A 19,915-nucleotide genomic window follows, 5' to 3' on the forward strand; every position below is an offset into this window, starting at 1 on the left:
TTTAGGTCGATTTTTTGGATAACATCGCATATAAGGATTCTCAGCAAATAGGCTTCAACAAGGAGATTTGTATATATGTTGCGAAAACTATGTGAGCCAAATTTGGACCACGTGAGTATATTTCTTGGCGTCTCTGCCAAATAAGATTTCTCATCAACAGTAAGCCCTTCAGAAAAAGATTGAATTTTTAATACATCGTGATGAAGATTGGCAGTTTAGCAAAATGGATCAGGTGGATCTATTTCTAATCATTAAAATTTGTAGGTGTTATCATGAAAAGCCCTTATATGAGAACTGAAAATAATGAAATTTTCGGGAACTGAGTTCAGCAAATCTGCATCACATCATATGATGTTTGGGGCATTCCCCAATATGCGAGATTTCATGGAAAGTACACGTTTGCTCGACAATAACGCTTAATTGCTGCTGTACGGTAACCAAAAGGAGAAAAGAACTGCACTAGGCGAAATGGCTTAGGGCATCCAACGGTCGCCATTGCCCGCCTACAATGCTCTTTTTTTGCTTTGACCTACAAAAATACTTGAAATATTAGGCCGCATGCTATGTAGTTTCCATGTCTATCGGCGTAAGCGAGCAAAGGAGCGATAGATGTATTTTGGGATACTTTCGCGAAAACTGAAGTAACGCGCCTGCAATGGAGGCTTAATAAAAACAAGAAAACTTTATAGCATTATATGTGATAGAAAGAGATCGCGACCAATTTGTAGCTAGCCTTAGGAGAATTCATTTTCATGTAAAACAGTGTACGCTAATCAATAAATTACTTTGCATCGTTTCACAAAACTGTCTCTCAATGTTTTGCAACTTTTTCAATCGCTTCTTTCTTATAGAGAAAGGCATTTTTTTTTTTCTTAGAAAGGAGCGTAAGACATGTTCTTGCTTTCTTTTAAAACGAATAAGCGGAAAATGGGGGAAATGAAAATTTACAAGCACTAAGTAAAGGAAATATGGCATGTGTTGCAAAATTGATATTTGAATTTGTGAAGATTTTGTTGTGTCTATAAATTAGCTTTGTCAAGGCAGCAGATGAATTCCTCCCTATAAGTCAAAATTTGGATATTTTGCTTGAAACTCAAGACTGCATTGAACGAATTGCTTATGAATGCTGCCTGAAAGAAAATAATGAAATGTAAATCCTTTCTAATTCCATCGTATAATGATAGTAATATAATTCGATGCAATGTAGCAAGTCCCATAAATTCTCCCGTTGCACTTGCTTGTTAGCACACTCACAGCTTCTCTATATTTAATTTTATTTTTTGCAACCTTTCATATTCCATTTTGCAATTTAAACCTGCAAACAGTTAGATAGCTATCTGACCACGGAATGGGCTCTTGTATCTCAAGAGGAGTAGCATGAATTTTTTCAATCACCTAAGAATTAATTCAAAAAATTCCTCATGGAACAACTTTCGGTTAAGGTCTCAATCCTATCGAACTTGAGCGTTAACCTTAATATCTTTCATTGACCACAATTTTGTGAATTTATTCTTAAAAGTCGTTACCTGAATAATGTTAGGCAGATGCCCACTGTAGTGTTTTACATTAGCTTTTCAATTTCGCAAAACGCCTAACTAACTAACATTTGTATGCAAGAGGTTTGTTTAGGAATAAATGCAGAAGGACTTATAGGAGGAGCGCAAAGCATACGCTACCTACAATTTAGGCAATATATGCGTACCTGTGTTTGAACCCCAACCGCCCAAGCTTTTTAGGTGGAAAACACAATATAGGCATAAAAAGTAAATAGTTCATCAAATGGAGCAGTGAACCGATAAACTGCGGGCGTTTTAGTCATTGCGAATTACCCAGTATATTAAATCTCAGGCAACAGTTTGGACATGAGATAAATAGAACTGCATTTGGTAAATTTGAAAGCAACGAATTTAATGAAAGGATATAATATTATGCAGCCGATAGCCTTAGATGCTAGTGCTTTTAAGAGTTTAGTCTTAGAATTTATTTCTCTGGCGAAATTAATAATAATAATAATAATATGCAATAATTGTAATCTTTGATATCAGTTTGATCCGACAAATGGTGAAAACAGGCTAAGCAGAGCAAGAAAGATTTTTCACGCATCAATTCCTTGTGCCATGTGCTTATTTGCAGACCTTGTTAGTTCTGATGTGGTAAGAGCTTTCATTAAATTATGAAACAGTAGGGGCTATGGAGGTGTATTTTAAACACCTCTCGAGAAATAATTTCGAAAATAAGAACATTATGCTGGTTATTAGGAGCTATGTCAATGAAATTAGCAGTGCGTTTGTTTTATACGCTGAAACTACAATCACTAACCGATCCGATAACAAGAATATATATATGTACTTATGTATGTAGTGTGCATGTATGTATGTATATATATAAATTTCATATGTATGTGTTTTATAAAGACATTCAGCTAAGAGAGAGAGAGAGGAGAAAGGGCTTATGAAGAGAGCCCTAACCGCATTAATTACGAAAGCACCTAAAATTCTGGATAAAGGTAATTTACTTAGGTTTATTTAGGTTTCAGTTCGTTTAAATTTTTCGTGTTAAAAAATAATATTGACAGCCCATAAACCACACCCATAAGTTGCTTTTATACACCGGATGGGTTTTCTTTACGCCAAAGAGGCAATAATTCTTATCTACGAAGTCATTTAAAGAAATACGAGCTTTATTCCATTCCACAAGCACGAAATATAACCGAAGGTTTTGTTATTTTCATAATAAGTTTTAGGATTTTGTGTAAAAAATTCTCAAAAAAAATTTTAATCTAAATTTCAATCAAAAGTGTAGTTTCAGTGTTTCAGTTTACTTTCTGCTGACGCTGTATAGAAAGCGAAGAGACGAGCAGGCGGCAGACATGATAGAGAACATTTTTCAAAAACCTCTTAATAAACTTTAAAAATCTTTTTTATTAAGTCAAATCCATTTTTTAGGGTTAAATTCTTGTTTCACACAGACAAGGCCACATAAGCATGTCCCTTGTGGGACAAAAAAGAAAAAAAGCTGCAAAATTTCATATGTCCCCGAAAGATAGTTTAAATTAACTTTTATAAGATTGCATCGACTTTCAAGTACCTTTTGGCATTCGCTTTCGGGAGAGAAGTTGAAGTCATCAATATTTTGGGGGGGAAAGCTTGATAAGGGATTAACTTTCCAACTAAGCTTAAACTGCAACTCGAAGAACACTCGTTTATGCCAAAAATGAGCTTAAATGTAAATAAGTTTTTTAAAAATGAAGAAAGAGAAAATCACTAAAATTTTGTTCAATTGTTTGTACGAAAGTTGTCTAGCGAAAATTAATAAGAAATGCTACAAAAGGAAGGAAACGTAATAAAAAGTATGATAATAAAATTGAAACAAAATGTTCTCCTTACAAATTCAACTTGCTTAAATAAAGCAGAAAGAAACAATGCGAAATTAACTTTAGTCTGGCACATAAAGATTGTTAATGGCAAACATTCGGGCTGGTATACGCAAACGAAAAAATACATAAAAAATGAGGAAAATGGAAAGTAGCAAAATAGTAAAAATAGGTTTTTTAAAAGTTTACCTGAATACTCGAATACTCTACGTGAAGGTTTTTTTCTTTTTTTTTTTTTTTTTTTTTAACTCAAGTCTCGAGTCTTTTCAAAATGGATGAAAGCTATGAAATACTGGCAATTATTGTAGAAATGTAATGAAAAGATTGAAAGAAATCATTTTTTTTTTTTTTTTGTTTTTATTTAAAGCGATCTAAAATCTATTCATAATCCGAAGTAAAATGTTAAGTATGCTTAGATCACGTTGCAAGTTACTCTTCAACTGCACTTTCAGTCAGACATTTTCAAAATTAATTAAATTCTTGAGTGCCATTAAAATACATAATATAATAATAATAAGCAAATGTGATGAAAAATATTTAAACAATAATTTTAACGCTAATATATACGTATAGTTTATTTGAAATGCTTTGATTGAAACTAAACTGTCTGCAGAACCAAAAATTCTTAATGTTTATGTTGCACAAAAAAAAAAAAAAAAAAAATGAAAAAAATGAAAAAAAAGACGAATTTTAAATTGTATTTACGTACATTTTTGTATTTATTCGTTTCTCTTTTTTTTCACAAATTTTCTTTACAACCAAGCAAATATTTGCTGTTCATTTTTGACATGCATTTACATAGGCTTGCCATTCACATGTAGTTTCTGTTAATTTTTATGACCAAAAAAAAAAAAAAAATGAGAAAAGCAAAAAAAAATTTCCTTTCTGTTAATTAAAGCATAAAAAAAATTTGAATAATTTTTATGAATTCAATTTTGTTTTTGTTTTCTTTTTTTTTTATGTCTACAGACGAAGGACGATTGTCTACTACTCACTAGATTCCGTTGCTCCGTCCTTCATCCATCTGTCGTCCGTTAAATTTCTTTAAGGCAGATCAAGTGAAATATTATACAATATATATATACAATTGAGTGACTATCGGTTTCACGTTTCTCTAAGTCAGCGGTCACAGGTTCAAATGTGAAGAGCGAAATATAATTTATTTGTTTTTCGTTGCGTTTTGAAATTTTACATTTTTAGTCATAGCGCATGCATTTTCAAGCAACTGAGAGCATATTCGGGCGGTATGAAGGCTTCACGTTAAACTACGCTGTAATAAGATTAACAATAAGGTATAAATTGCAATCGAAGGGAAGAACTAATAGTTAGAACTGGCAGCAATCGCGACTACTACTAAGTCGGTGTTCATGGGCTCAAATCCTAGCACGGTTTAACAACACATGGCCGTATACCTACGAGTGAGTTCTCAATCGGCAAAGACATAACATTCACTCCTACTCAGCTACGGCCAGATCCCTATTTGTTCTATTTCCTCCAAAAGAGCCTGTGTTGGGGGGGACATCTCCTGATTGATTAGTTATATTAAAAAAAAAAAAAAGAATTTGTTTTACAAAATAGACTTAAAGGCATAAACCACGTTGTCTGATGTTTTAAGAGAAAAGAAATCTCTTTCTCTATTGCCTTAAAGAATGTTTTGAATCCTTTCGAAAATGTGAAAAGAAAACTTGAATACCTGAAATTTCGGCATTTTACGCAAGCATGCCTGTGTCAAGTGAATAGATGCTGGACAAGTCCCAGCCTGTTAACATAATTTGCCTATTGATTTTTAAAACTTTTTCGCACACCCACAGAGACTGAGAAGCGATTCGATTGCCTTCAGTGTTTCTGCCAGCGAATTAAAAGATTTTGATATATAGTTTTTGTGTTTTTTGATTACAAATATGATTATTTTCCCACTGTATTATTTTCTGTTATGCTGCCGTCAACAAATGCAGCAGAAGAGACACTTTCCAGCAAAAAATCTTCAAGAAGAGGGAATAAAGAAAACCATTTGGGCTTTTATTTCTATGATGTGGGGATTGCGTACTAACGAACAAAAAAAATAAAAGAGATATGATAACAAAAACCCTACCATTAATACAATCAACTCAAATGAAAACTTTATTTGAATTTTACTCCACGATTTTTAAAAAGAGCATGCATCATAATTTCAACAACAACCCTACACCACGTCGTCTTACACAATTCCTATTTTTATAAAGGCATACTTTCAAGTGCGTATTTATGAGGAAGCGGGCCCAAAATTCAACCTAATGTAGTACAAGCTTAAACGTTACGTAGGTCAGGATCTAAAAATAGGCTTAGATAGTCCAGATTTCGTACAATCCATTTTTATATGAAATTACTATAATATTATGGGTCAATTGCCATGACCACATATCAAAACTTGGACGTATCTCTTCTACAAAGGAACAATTTTCGTAAAAATCCTTATTAAAGCCGAGGTGAATTTTTTTATGTTAAATGACTCTTATGGTATAATTCGCATCATGAAACATTGAAAATTATACATTTTTGTTGTGTGAACTTCAGTTTCCGTTAAATGAGAGAAAGTTGAAAATTTTCCCTAATCCTTCTAAAGTTTTCATACCAATTTAGAATCCCGAAATATTACTACTTAGCAACTTTTATCGAGAAATTTTGAAAATTCCAATTTTTTTAGCATATAACAACCTTTGAGAATAGGCCCCTTTATAAGGAGTGGTTGCAAAAGTGGATCGATCCGAATCATTTTGAATAGCAGGTTGAACACAAATTTACATGGACACACATCAGATGGACAGACAAGCTTAAATAAATTCAGATTACGATTCTGAATCGATCGGTGTAATAAAAGGTGGGTATATCTTAAGTCCTTCTGCGTGTTACGTACGCCCGCACCCTGTACCACACGTGGTGCAGGATACAATAACAAAAAGGAAGATAATATAAAAGCAAATCAATTCGCTTATTGATTAGTGATACGAAAATTGATTAGATTGAAAATTTAAACAAATGCAAAGATATTGGGTAAAATCACTTTTTGAATCACATGATGTTGACGAAGTTTTTGAGACATGGTCTAAGCAAATGTATCTGCAAGAAAATGACAAATTTTCAGAAACTATGACAATAAACTCAGCCAGTTACTCGACGATCAATTTCATAAAAATTCAATTCGTTCGCCAAATTTCAGAACGAGAATACATTTAAATATATTTGAATGATTGGTGATTTCTTAGATAGTTAACGCAAGGTGGAAGGGTGCAAAGTCTCCCAGTTTCATTTAATGTGAACTTTTCAATTCAAAGCATTTGCGAATTGGAACATTTAGCAGTTACATGCATAGTCCTGTCCAACGGACGTGGATGGAAGAAAGTAGCTCAAGATTTTAATAACCTGTGCGGATTACTTCATTGCATCTTAACCTCGCATTGGAGAGTGCTAACGAAAATCCTCCTTCTTAATCTGAATTCGAGATTCTGTCACGTTGATTTCCGGAATTTAATTTTTCCATAACTCTCTAATAAATAAGCTTGATTAACTGTTTGTTTTTAATTATTACAAAATAAGGCATGGTATGGTAAGATAAAAATAAATTAGATAAATGGTTTCTAAATTTAAAATAAATTGTCTTTATTTTTCCTTGTCCGTTGTATGTTTTTCCTCATTTTATTTGTACGTATGCATGCAAAACTATATGATTTATCAATCGCCCTAAGTCGGTCTCCAACCGAAAATAGAAATAACGCGTTATTGTGTTAGACCCCATACACAAGTGGTATTTTTACAAGACCCTGCGAGGTGTTCTAGGCATATGGATTATGTGATTGCCTTTGTTGGTTTTTACTTCATATAAGCCCCAGCTGGACTGCGTCCTGCACGCAGAACCTTAAATTAAGAGAGTTTTACGAAAATCCAGTCCACGTTGCCTTTTCTTATACATTTTTCGAAAATAATTCTCTTTCTTTTACTTATTATTATTATTAATTTCGCCCGAGAAGTAAAATTCTAAGACTTAACACTTAAAAGTACAGGCATCTAAGGCTATCGGCTTTTATTAAAAACTCTACCTCACTTGAGATCCGAACCCACTACCATTGAATTGCTAGTCGAGATTCCTCGCCTTCGGCTACTCAGTAAAAGGTAGTAAGCTTCTTCAATATTACTACTTCCTAACTTTTTTTTTTCTTCTTCTTCTTTTGTTATTCCCTGAGATGTACCTTCCCTTTCAACCAAAACAAAAGAAAAAAAAGGCAAAAAAAAAGTTTTTCTAAGCTATTAAAGTGGTTTGCATCCTTAAAGACAACCAATACCTGCCACAAAAAACAGACAGCGTAGTCAGCATCAAAATATTAGAGCTATTCAAACAAGGTCTTAAACAATACCTCTAAGGGACGGTATATTGCCTTTTAGGCTATGCCCTAGCTGGTGAACTGGTTAAGTAAGTCAATACAGTTGTTTTTGATCGAACGCTAGTTTCCACCGTTTCACAAGTCTCTCGAGTGCGTAGTATGTGGTTTGTTTCAAATCACTTTCACCAACAACTTTTGACCGATCCTAGTAATTGTGACGAAAATTTAAAGCAATATTATCTCGTAGGTGTGCATTATCGCCTTCAAATGTTTGTAACTTAATTTCAACTTAATTGAGTTATCGTTGTAGACAAATCACTTAAAACTGCTCTTGGTAACTAAACGAAAATATATGGGTCAAGTTTTAATCTTCCTCTTCAAAATTTGTGACTTTCTGAATCCTACGTTATATCAAAAAATGACAACGCACATTGATCGACATAACATAGGTTTCGCGGAGTCATTAATTATCATTTCTGGTATTCATGCAACTAACATCAGTTCAATTGGAGAGGTAAATAAATGATTTGGGACCTCGGAATGGAACCATTGATATATACTTAATATTAATTGTAATAGAATTTACTTTGGTCGTAGTCTATAGTATATATATCGATCGATCGGCATAAAACTAACCGACATGGGATACACCCGATCAGGCTGCAGCCACCTGCGCCCTATTTCTGTCCCTGCCTTTTCTGGTTTCTCTTTAAACCTCTCTACGTTGCACGAATAGTGGGCGTTCTTTGAGCGATGGATCCTATTAAAAGGGACTAAAAGTTTATTACTGAGTCTTCCTACCTTACACCATTTACGGGACTGAATATGTTAAGCTAATGCGGATGCATTATACCGATCAAATCGATTCAAGGAATGATTCGTTCTCAATTTTTTCATGGGTAGATGGACCGAGAAATTTAAATCAAATCATTGTCTGAATCGATTTAAGGTTATCAGTCAATGCACGTAGTGCTTTATAGTACGGAATTATTAAAAAGTTTTCGGGAAATTCGGTACATATTGAATTGTTTTGACCCAAAGGTGCTTGCCGAAACTAGATTTGATCTGCCATTAGCACTACGACAAAATAAACTCATGTAAAGAATTTGGATCGAAAGTGCCAATTTTTGATCTTCCCAATTTTTAATCCTACAGGTCAATAATCGTACATTGACAAAAAAGTTTACTGCACCCAATTTCCATCTAAATGTATTTTTTGGATCCATGTAGTACCCTTCAAGAGAAATATGTCTTGACAAAGAAAGATTGTATCATTTTGGGCCGTTTATTGGGAAAATAAACCCGACATTCTATTGACCTATAGCATTTAAAAAGTCGCTTATATTTTTACTTGCTTGAAAATTTCTTTATGTGAGAATATGAGGTATTATAAATGCGGTGGTAATGAAACCGTGCATAATCAAGATGGAAATGTGAAAATATTTATTAAAATACAAAACATAAAATATAACAGCGAGCGAAACGATTAAATCGCTGTACCTTTGAGTTTGAATTAAAAACGAATAAATTTTTAAGTGTTATGGATACGCATTTGTATATAATGACACAAAATGTAACATGAACTGAGAGAGAGAGAGAGAGAGAGAGAGAGAGAAAGAGAGAGAGAGAGAGAGAGAGAGAGAGAGAGAGAGAGAGAGAGAGAGATAGAAATGTAAAGAAAAAAGTGTCAGAGAAAAAGTTAAGTAATTAAAATTGTTATTCCCCGAGAAAGGTAAAACTTATACGGTGGCCTTGGCAATTCTTAATATTTCCTCACACCTCTTCTATCATATGATGCTTGATGTTGCGAGTGTATATATATATATATATGTATATATAAAAGCATACTTTTTACACTTACTCTAATGGTTACTAAAAAGAGTTAAGCGCAAAAAAATACAACGAAAAAAAAGCGAAGAATTTTGTTTATAAAACTAAAGTAATTAAATCTTGAAATTTTTTCCTTTTCGCTTTCTTACAAGGGCTTAGTGCACGTTCGTGCTCTCGGTAAAAATGAGAGAAAAAAAGCTATTTATAAAGCTAGCTAAAGACGAAGAAAACTTGTTTGTCTTTAAAAAATTGGGTCATTTGAGTAACATTTAAGAAATTCATAGAATTTTTAAGAAATTTATTTTCAAACGGTGTCAATTTTCTATAAGCACTACAACACTAACAAAGTGTCTGAAAACAGAAAGAAAGAAAGAAAGAAAGAAAGAAAGAAGAACAACAAAAACAAAAATTAATTTGAACATATTTTTACGATAAGTTCTCAAAAAAAAAAAAAAAAAAAAAAAAAAAACACAATTCAACATTTTCTCCCCCATCTTTCACTAAAGCGCTTTCAAAACGCTTCCTTTAATTTTTCATGTTTGTTCAAAGTATAAAAATGCATTTCGCATTGACAATGTAATCACAAAACTACTTTTTGCATGTTTGTGTGCTTGTACTCATATTACCACAAACGAAATCGATATGATAAAGCAGAATCCTTTTATCGAAGAGCAAAACTAGAACATTGACATCGTATTCACATACTCACACACCGACATCCGTTTTAACATAGTTTTGCTTCTGTTCGGTTCAGCTTGTGTACGCGAGCATATAACGCAAGGATTATTTTAAACTTCTCGGTAAAGGAATCATTAAAAACAAAAACTTGCTTTATTTACTTCACGAAGGAATTCCTTGTGGAAAGGAAAATTACTACCATAAACCTCTTTGTCTACCACAAAGTATTGGAAAACTTGAAAGTGAAAAAAGAAAAAATTTCATGCTCTTAATTTAAGCCTGTGCAGAAATTTCAATTCAAGCTATTTAAAAAGTAAAAAATTAAAAAGCTAACGAGTTCAACGTATCATAAAGGACGGGATAAGAAACTTAAATCTAAAATAATACCTGGTGAGTGAATGAACGAAAAAGTTAACAATAGTGAGTAAATTCCTTTAATTTCCTCCTTTCGCAATACCGTAACGATTGAATGGTAAAAGCCCTATATGATTAAAAGCGAAGCATAAGAGTTTCGCTTGCAATGAGCCACAATGTAAGGGTTTTAAGCCGGTTCAGCCAAATTTCGAAAATCGATTGCCTAAAGGTAGAAAAGCTTAAGTTTCAAGCAAATATTAGATTGAATAGAAAATCGTAAATAACTCTGACGTACTAAATACGGACTGATAGGTTTTCGGCTACCATTTCGTTTATGGATAATGTAACCGTAATCTTTGAAAGATGAAAAGTACTTCACAGGAGGCGTTTGGCACTTTTCCTCCAAACGAGCAAAAAGTCCATAACGATTTTGAAAATGTTTGCTGGGGAATGGGATAAATTAATGGACTATTTTCTAACTTCTAAACTTTCTCGCAGAGATGTTGGTCTACTATGAATTACCATAAGCCCTGAAATATAGCTTTTAAACAGTTTCTTAGTCAGTTAGCAAGGAAAGTTGAACGTACACAAAATACATTTTAAAAAGACTGTGTCTTTTTTATTATAGAATATAGGCCAGATCGTGAACATTGATACTTATTGAGGATGCAACAGACGGACATAATTTGGAAAGATTTTTGTGTTAAATTAACGTTTGAAAGCAAAGCCAAGGATAACATAATTTGATTATTCTACGACTACTTGACTTATTAAGTTTCAAAATGGCTCCGATGTTCTTTCATTCTACTCTAGGATCACCATTTCCCATAATTTCTTTACAAAGTTCTAATATATCGTAAGTTCAGGTTCACAGTGGTATTCTCAGCAACTTCATAGAGTCATTCAAAGTTAGGGGAAGGCAGACACAGGATGCTTCTGTATTGCGGCTTTCGTAACCTAACAGCGTTATTTCGTACCAGCATTGATATTGAAGAGCTTTATTGCAACTATTGTTCTGGAGTACGAATGTGATGAAAAGTCACAACGACAAGAAATTAGTTCTAATCTCGTCTGAATAGTGACAGGTCATAATGTCGAAATGTTCATTATATTCTTGATTAGTAATTTTATTAAAAAAAAAACAGTCGCAGACGGCTCGACAAGATACGGGGCTCAGTCTCCTTTTAATTTTCAAACATTCTGGCGCGGATTTCAAATAGAGTGACGATCTAAACCGATATAGGCATCTTCGACAATGTAAAGGCCCGGTACACTTGAATCCTTCGAAATGTTAAATATCGTAGTAAAGAAGATTGACATTTTTCACGTAACAGCACAGTGTCACAAAACTGCCTTAAGTCCATCTTCAATTGCCCGAAAAACCGAAAGATGGGATGATCACAAAGCATAAGCCTTTGGTAGGACAAAACTTAGAGTCAATATTTATCTAAAATTTTCACAAATTTCGATCAGTGTTCTTTACAAATTCGTCTTGAAAATACCGTGAAATGGGTTGCGTTTGCACAAACAACTCAACCATTTTCTGTTGCAGCAAAATGAATATTGTTTCCTTTCTTGCACTTCGCTGGAAAAAATTCTTGTTTATGTTTTCGAGGAAGTTTTGGAAAATTTGAATATTCACGTTTCTGCGCTAATGAAAATCCCCTGGCAACTCGGTTAAGCAACCGGTTCGGCTACTGCAGATTTGCCTTTGTACAAATGTTCTGGTGTGAACCTGTTATCGGTTGAGATGATTGCGTTTAATTACCAGAAATTTCCATGTAAACAACGTAGCACAAAAAAAATCGGGAAAAGTAAACACAAACATTGTTAATAGATACGAAAAATTCTCAGGTTTTATTTTTATTTTTTTCTTTTGTTGTTTTCCTTACTATTGTTGTGTTGCGAAATTTTTTCTATCCTATATTTTTGTTAAAACGAAATGAGAGAGAGAGAGAGAGAGAGGCCAGAACGAATATTTCAAATATCAGACTGCAATTTTTTTTTTTTTTTTTTTTGCTTTTATTTGATTTTACAAATTTACAGCAACTGTCAGAAATATATAACGCACTTCATTTACGGCCATTCTCGTCCAGATGCTGTGGTCGCAGTTGTTGCTATAGTTGATGTTTTCATTTATTTTGTTGTTTTTTTTTTCTTTTTTTTCCTTTTTCGTTTGTCTTTCGAACAATGAAAACTCAACGAGTTTTCTAACAGCTGAATAATACAAAAATATGTATATGCACTGCTTGCATATACATACATATATATATATATATATATATATATATAGATAATAGACGACCACATCCCGTTTGGTGTTTGTTGTAAAACAATTACACACGCACATGTCTGAGTACGTTTTAGTTGGGTTTTTCATTAGACAAGAAAAATTCATTCTCATCTATTCATTCATTTATTCATTCAACGAAATAGCATCATTGCGGTTACTGCTAGTACTACTGCTACCACTACCACTACCACTACTACTTACTATCACATACACCGAGCTAAATATTTTAACTCGGCCTGTAAATGAAGCAAAATCTGTAGTAATTGCATGAATGTATGGCATAGAAATGTGTTTTGCATGCGGTTTTCCTGTTTATTTGCAATTTTTCTTTCTCGCTTTCTTTCTTCTTTTTTTTTTTTTTTTAATAAATTCCTGCGTTTCCATACAGAATTCATATTTTTTTAATTTTTTTTTTTTTTTTGCATTTATCGCTTTTACTTCATTTCAGTTTATTATTCTTACATTCGGATGTTTTTTTTAGGAGATATCTTTAAAGGATTTCAATGAATTTCTTTCCAAGTCTTTTGAATATATTTTCGTTGTTTAGTCGCTTTCTCTCTCTCTCTCTCTCTCTCTCTCTGTGTTACTCTTTGCCACTCTATATATTATATATTTCCTTCTTTTACTTTCTCCTCTTCATTTTCCGTTTATATACATATATATATATTTACTTTCTCTTCATTTACTTGTAAAACTTAACCATCTGTTCATGCCAAGTAAATAAGTAATGGCATCTCAGTTATTGTTATTGCTGGTGTGTTGCTGTTCACGTTGATGTGTTGGTGCTGGTGTTGGTGTTTATTTGAAGTGTTTGGTAATGGTTAAGCAAATATTTGCATAATTTTCCCATGCACTTATATATAAACTTTTGTTTCTCTTTTTTTTTTCTTTTTTTTTTTTTTCTTTTCTTTGCGTAACTAGCTAAGCTTGTATGTAAATTTTTCTTCATATTACTCGTATTTTCTCTTTACTTCCTTCCATCCTCATCTTCTGTCCTTATCCAGCGTGTATTTATGCTTCCTATTAAAGTTAATGTTTGTTTATTACTTACGTTGTATAAATTATTGCAATTTTTCTTTTTCGCTTAGATGAACACGAGATATATAAATATAGATAAGCTATTTACTGTACTCTGTTGCCTACTTTTTTTACCTTAGGTTGCATCATAACAAAACGCCTCTGACCGGAACTTCGTTTGTTTTCGTTGAGATCTTGGGCGGATTTCCTTTGAGACCTTTTCATCACCACTTTTAAATGAATGTAATTAAGTTCGTGGTGTTTTGCTTAGATTGTCGATATATAATAAACTATAGAAAGCTTGAGGCAGAATTTGCTTGTTAACGACATGAAATGATTATTCTCTTAGTCATTTTGACGCCCATCATTGTCAACCGTTGCAGACCATATAAAGAATGTATACATTTGTCCGTTTTTTTTTAATGAAAGTGATGCGTTTAAGAAAAAACATCATTAAAATATGGATGGAAGGCAGAAAAGTCGGTTTTATTTTTTTAAATAAAAGAAACAGTGCATGATGGATGAGTGGCACAATAAGTTATAATGCTTAGGAAGAGTGATAAACAACCGTGCTCTTTTGGTGGCGAGACTTGAGAATACAAACCGATGTTCGTTGGACAGAACATGTGCTCGAAGTGTCGAAAGAAGCTGTCAAAGCCTTAGGTTTCTTTAAAATTGTGCAAAAATTAGGTCACTGTGGCCGACTTACTGTTTACACGGCTTTCTATGGAGGCCCGCTAACGCATACAGTGAAATATCCGGGTGCTCATGTAGGCTTAGAAGCCTTGTCGATACCCTCGAACACTGGCGTTGTGTGGTTGGGGTTGGATGGCGATTATATATAGTTATATTTAGGAGACATATGAAGAGGAGGTTCTACGGAGACAAAGGCAGATATGTCCACCAATTAAATCCTTCAACAGGACTACACGTCTTTCTCAGCTTAGTCACCCACTCGTGCTAGAGTTACCTGTATACCGCACAATACACTACCGCCGTATCCAATGTCTACATTTTCAAGTCTAACGTTCATAAGTACTATTGCCTTTCTTTGCCACATCCTTTCCACACCCCCGAAGTTATTGGTCAAAAAAAAAGGGATGTATATTCGATACAAGCAATGTTAGGAGGCAAAATGGAGCCTTTCCTTTAGGTAAGGAGTGGTAGAATTAAGTTATATTTAAGTTATATTAAATGCAGTAGATAGCAATAAGTTAGAATTAAGCAGGCAGTGACTGACGATGGGATCGAGGCATCTCAGCTAAAGGCCGTTGCCATCAGGTAAGATCGGGCCCTGTTGAAAGCTTAAATCTTTTCTAGAAGAAACTTTTTCTATCGAGAAGTCCGATCGTCTTTGGCATTTCGATCTTTTTTCTCCAGTGAACAGTCAGCGCGAAAACAACGCATCGGAAGAATATTCAAGTGAGCATATAAAACCTGTACCTAGCATATCAATTTTCCAAATTGATTTATCTTCATCTGTATCTCTCCTATCGTTATACGTTTAAGATAACGAAGTTAATTTAACTTAAAATAAACCTGTGGGAAAACAGAGTGCAAAAAATATTCTCTTTGTGTTTTCTTTGCATAGATTCTAAGTTAAAGAAAAGGCTAAGGCGCAGGCAATGCGAAGCGAGCACTCGATATAGTTTCTTTAATTTGGTCTTGCAGCTATAAATTATCTTATGGCAGGATACTGTCTTCCAGTTAGCTTATCTCTGGCCATAGGAGAGAACCACACGCCGTAAGTTCTGAGGTTAAGGCGGCTCTTCTTAGAAGAATAAATCCAACAAACTTAATTTCCGCACGGTTTGCTTATGAAGTTTGTTCATTGTTCAATTTCAAGAGTATCGCGTTAAGGATTCATTATTGATTGATTAACATAATCGGGTTTATTGCTGTAGCATAGTGAATTCGCAAAGGCTAACAAGATGTGTTGAACTAAAGCTCCTTTGAAGCCAATCGATGTCGAAATGTTCGTGTTATCAAATTTATTACCTACTAAGTAAATGGTTCGATATACTGTGGAGCACGTAGTGCCTTATATTTCCAACACGATGTTGTTTAGATTAATGTTGCTTTACAGCGTTTATTAAATGATCGTGTTGATCTTGCTTCACTTCTACTAGTGTCGTGATCATCAACATACAACAGTCTTACTATTACATATTTTGCTGACATCAGTAATCGGGATTGAATCTTGTAAACCCTTAACATTCTAGAGCCTAATGATTTTTCCGTTTAATACTTATGCTTTGTTCGGGTGTCGGCCTAGCGTCAGCGATCAAATATTAAAGGGGAAAAAGCAATTAGAATACGGAGTGCAACGATCGAAAGACTTAACGCCATCGTGGAATTATTTATTATTCTTGATTAATATTAATAATAATAAAGTCTGTATTGAATATCTAACAGCGCTGTCCATTCATGATACGAATACAATCAATAAACTATGGAATACTCTTACTAATTAAAATATGGCCATGACGAGGCCATGACGGGGAGAAGTCATATCATTCGTATTGGAAAACTCCTTATGAAATGTTTTAGCTATGGTTAGATATTCATCTACGGTTTTAATAACATTTCATGTAAAACATTTGTTTGCCATTACTTTATGCTAAAGTTCATCGTCAAGCCAAGCGCATTAATGGTTTCTTTTATAAATGAAAAAAAGAAAAAAAAGAAAAACATTACTAGGTTATATGCTTAGGTTATAATTGAACAGCCTGCTTAAACTTGACCTTAAATTTTTGAAAACTAAACTCTCCAAGTCAAACACCGAGTATGAAAATCATCTGTACATGGCAAAATGAAATTACAAACTGCCATCTGCATTCCATTTTACTTTATTTGCGAATTAAAAATGCTGTGGGGGTTTTTTTTTTCTTCTTCTTCTTCTTCTTCTTTATTTCTAAGCTAATTTACAACTGAAATTATAAGTTACGAGAGGCGAAAAGAGGCAACGGTTACAAAGTTTGCAGGCCTCTTACAAATTAAATAGCATTGCTAATTATATAAATACATGTGTATGAATATACAAGTGTAGGGTTTAAAAACTTTAAATAACATTTGCTATGGTTAACGAGTTTTAACTGGTTTAGAAAGTTTAGCTGGTTGGCGGTAGTGTGCGATGACTTGTTGCAATGAAACGAATGTAAAAGTTTGCCGCAATGCCACAGTCAAATTCTTTAATTTCGAAAATAAGAATATTCTATGAATTCTTAAACGATCAAGTAGGTATGTCGTTTGTAATAGTCGTTCCCCAGATTAACATCCACATTGGTATCCGTTCTATACCTGCTTGAGTTCTACACTCATTATATAAATTATATACAAATAGTTATTTAACTGTTAAGCTATTGTCCTTAACTACTTTCGAATATTTTTTTTCAAGTTCCGTTGTTTTTTTTTTTATTAACGAAAACGGTCACAAAAAAGGCCCCTTTCCTATTGCTAAACTTTGTTTCATAGATTTATTTTTCTTAATTACTGCCAGGATTAATATTTGAGTACATGGAGGAACGGAGGAAGATTCTAGAGATGCCTACATTCAAACTGCAGAACTGCCCTAACTTGTAATATGTACTCATGGCCAATGGACAGATTAACAACATACATTGAAAGTGTAGAACTTATTTAACGCAATTATAAACAAATTGGAGATATTAGTTTCATTTGTTAACTCTATGTCAGAAGCAGAGCCTCTAAATTGCTTTAAAAACCTTTGCCAATACGTAGCTTCACGTTTTATTACAGATCTCTCAACCATTATGACCTACACCAGTTGTAGGACAAGGGTGTATCAAGCCTTGAGATAGAGCCATCTCCTAGAATCCCTCTTTTGTCTGTCCGCCTGTCCATCTTGTTTCGCTTGTGTTCAACATAGACGTCGCAGGGCCAACACTATTGAAAATGGTTCGGATCGGACCAATTTTTCGACCTCCTCTCGTAGAAAGGCTTATCTTGAAAAGACATTATATAAATAATTGTCATAAGCGAAGCGAGCCATGGCCCACTATAGTGCGTTTACTTGTTTTTATTTATTTATTTTTTTTTTCCTATAGAAATATTCACTGTATTTCCTCCTTTTCTTCATCACTTTGAAAATTAATCGAGGCTTCACTGGTTGAAGATACCAGTGAAATAAACGTAATGAAAGGAAATGTTAACGTTGTCCTTGTAATATTTTTTAAATATTTCCGATCTGTTATCAAAATAATTTCACTTCAAATTTGTCTACGTTGACAAGTCCGAATACTAGGAAAACTAATGTAAAAAGTTTAAGAAAAAAGATTTAACTAAATACTTCGATAGCAGAAAATATATTGTATTGTCTAAAAGTTAAAAAAAAAAAAAAAAATAGACACATGGGATTCGGTATGCATGCATGCATGTATGCTTATGCTCAACTGTGCCATTAATAAAAGACGCTGTTGAAAATTATCAGCACAAGAGACATTCACTTCCTTTTTAACACCAGAAAGAGTTAATATATACCTCATCATTTTGTCTGCTTTTGGGCAGTAAAGGCATACATTTACGAGACATAAAGAGCGAGGGGATATAAATAAAATCATTAATAAATGCATTTATATCAGTTATAAAATGTCACTAGTCAGTCATTATAAATATAATTTTTTTTCCTAATTCAAATTAAAAAGCAGTCAAAATAACTTCTTTGGGCAATCGCGACCGTGAATATTCTATATTCGGCTTAGTTACGGTGAATGCGTTTTTCTTTCCAAGTACTACACATACATGTTCATATATATGTTTTTTAGTTGTCTAAACTATTCTCCAGAATACAAATATGCTTAAGTAATACAATAATCCTTCGATCTTTATTTACTCGTGCGCCCGGTTGTCGTTTTTCAGTTGCTCTTTTATTCACTTCGCCGTTATTTTTTCAATACCTTCGGTAATAAATCGGTCTCTGAACATAGAAATCAACGTTAACTTTTCAGTATGCACGTTCAAAGAGTTTATTATAAAAACCGCATAATTGCTGTTTGGGATATATTGGGACATTTAAGGCTTCGAGCTCGTAATTATTCTTTTTACGCGTCGCTAACTCTTTAGTTGATACTTACAAATAATATAAGGACGATTACAGGTCGACGTAGGAATTGGTGTTAGAAATACAATGTCGACGACACATAGTCGACATAAAAGTGTAAAGAGTTAAGGCAGATCGCATGTGCCAGTAGCTGACTCGGTCTATTCAACATTTGACTATTGCAAGAATAACTGGTCTTACATTCTTGATAAATCTGATGCATGAGACTGACGCGACTTCTCTTATAAGTTTATCTCCTCGTTTCCTGTTTAATTTTTCGCTTAAATGCTTTGATGCTTTTGGCATCATTCCTTGCTTTGGATATCTCAGTGTTCGCCTTTACGAGCATTACAGTCTAGTCTGTGTTGCGAAACCGGCAATTTCATAAACGAACATAAGTTGTTGGCTTAAGTAAAGCATTTAGAGGCGAGCTTTGTCCTCTCCACGTATATCCGAGCCAGGTAATCAACAATGCTGTATGTTGCAAGCATTTAAAAAATCCATTTCAAGTTCATTAAAAATATTTTTCAGAGATATTTAAAAAAATATTATTTGCTTACTGCAATAAGGGGTGGACTGCTTTATAGCAGGACATCGTTTTAAGAGTAACCTAAACCATATGATCTGGGTAACTTGCATTTGCATTGAGATTTTCAATTTAATTGTTATGACGAGCGATGATAATATTAAACTGTAGTTGTGATAGGAGAGAGTCCATAAATACTTTTTTCTTTTACAATAAGGCGACTTACGTCACTTCTAAAGTGAACGATTTGCATATTGGCCTTAAGTAACGAGTTATATATATAAAATAGCTACGAAAAGTATGCTTTATTTTTGATTCCAATTTCCTTCTTAGGGCATATTATGGGTTTTCTCTAGTGAGATTATTTCTTATCAACATAAACACTTGCTTAGAATTAAATTAAAATTAAATGGAAACCAATGAAAGTTTT

General features: G+C 33.5%; 1 protein-coding gene across 1 annotated transcript in view; it reads right to left on the reverse strand.

The window, feature by feature from the left end:
* LOC119632877 overlaps positions 1-19,915 on the reverse strand; it is a 94,430-nt gene that overhangs the window by 72,921 nt on the left and 1,594 nt on the right.

The sequence above is a fragment of the Glossina fuscipes genome, unplaced genomic scaffold (genome assembly GCF_014805625.2).
Source record: "Glossina fuscipes isolate IAEA_lab_2018 unplaced genomic scaffold, Yale_Gfus_2 2, whole genome shotgun sequence".
Lineage (NCBI taxonomy): Eukaryota > Metazoa > Arthropoda > Insecta > Diptera > Glossinidae > Glossina > Glossina fuscipes.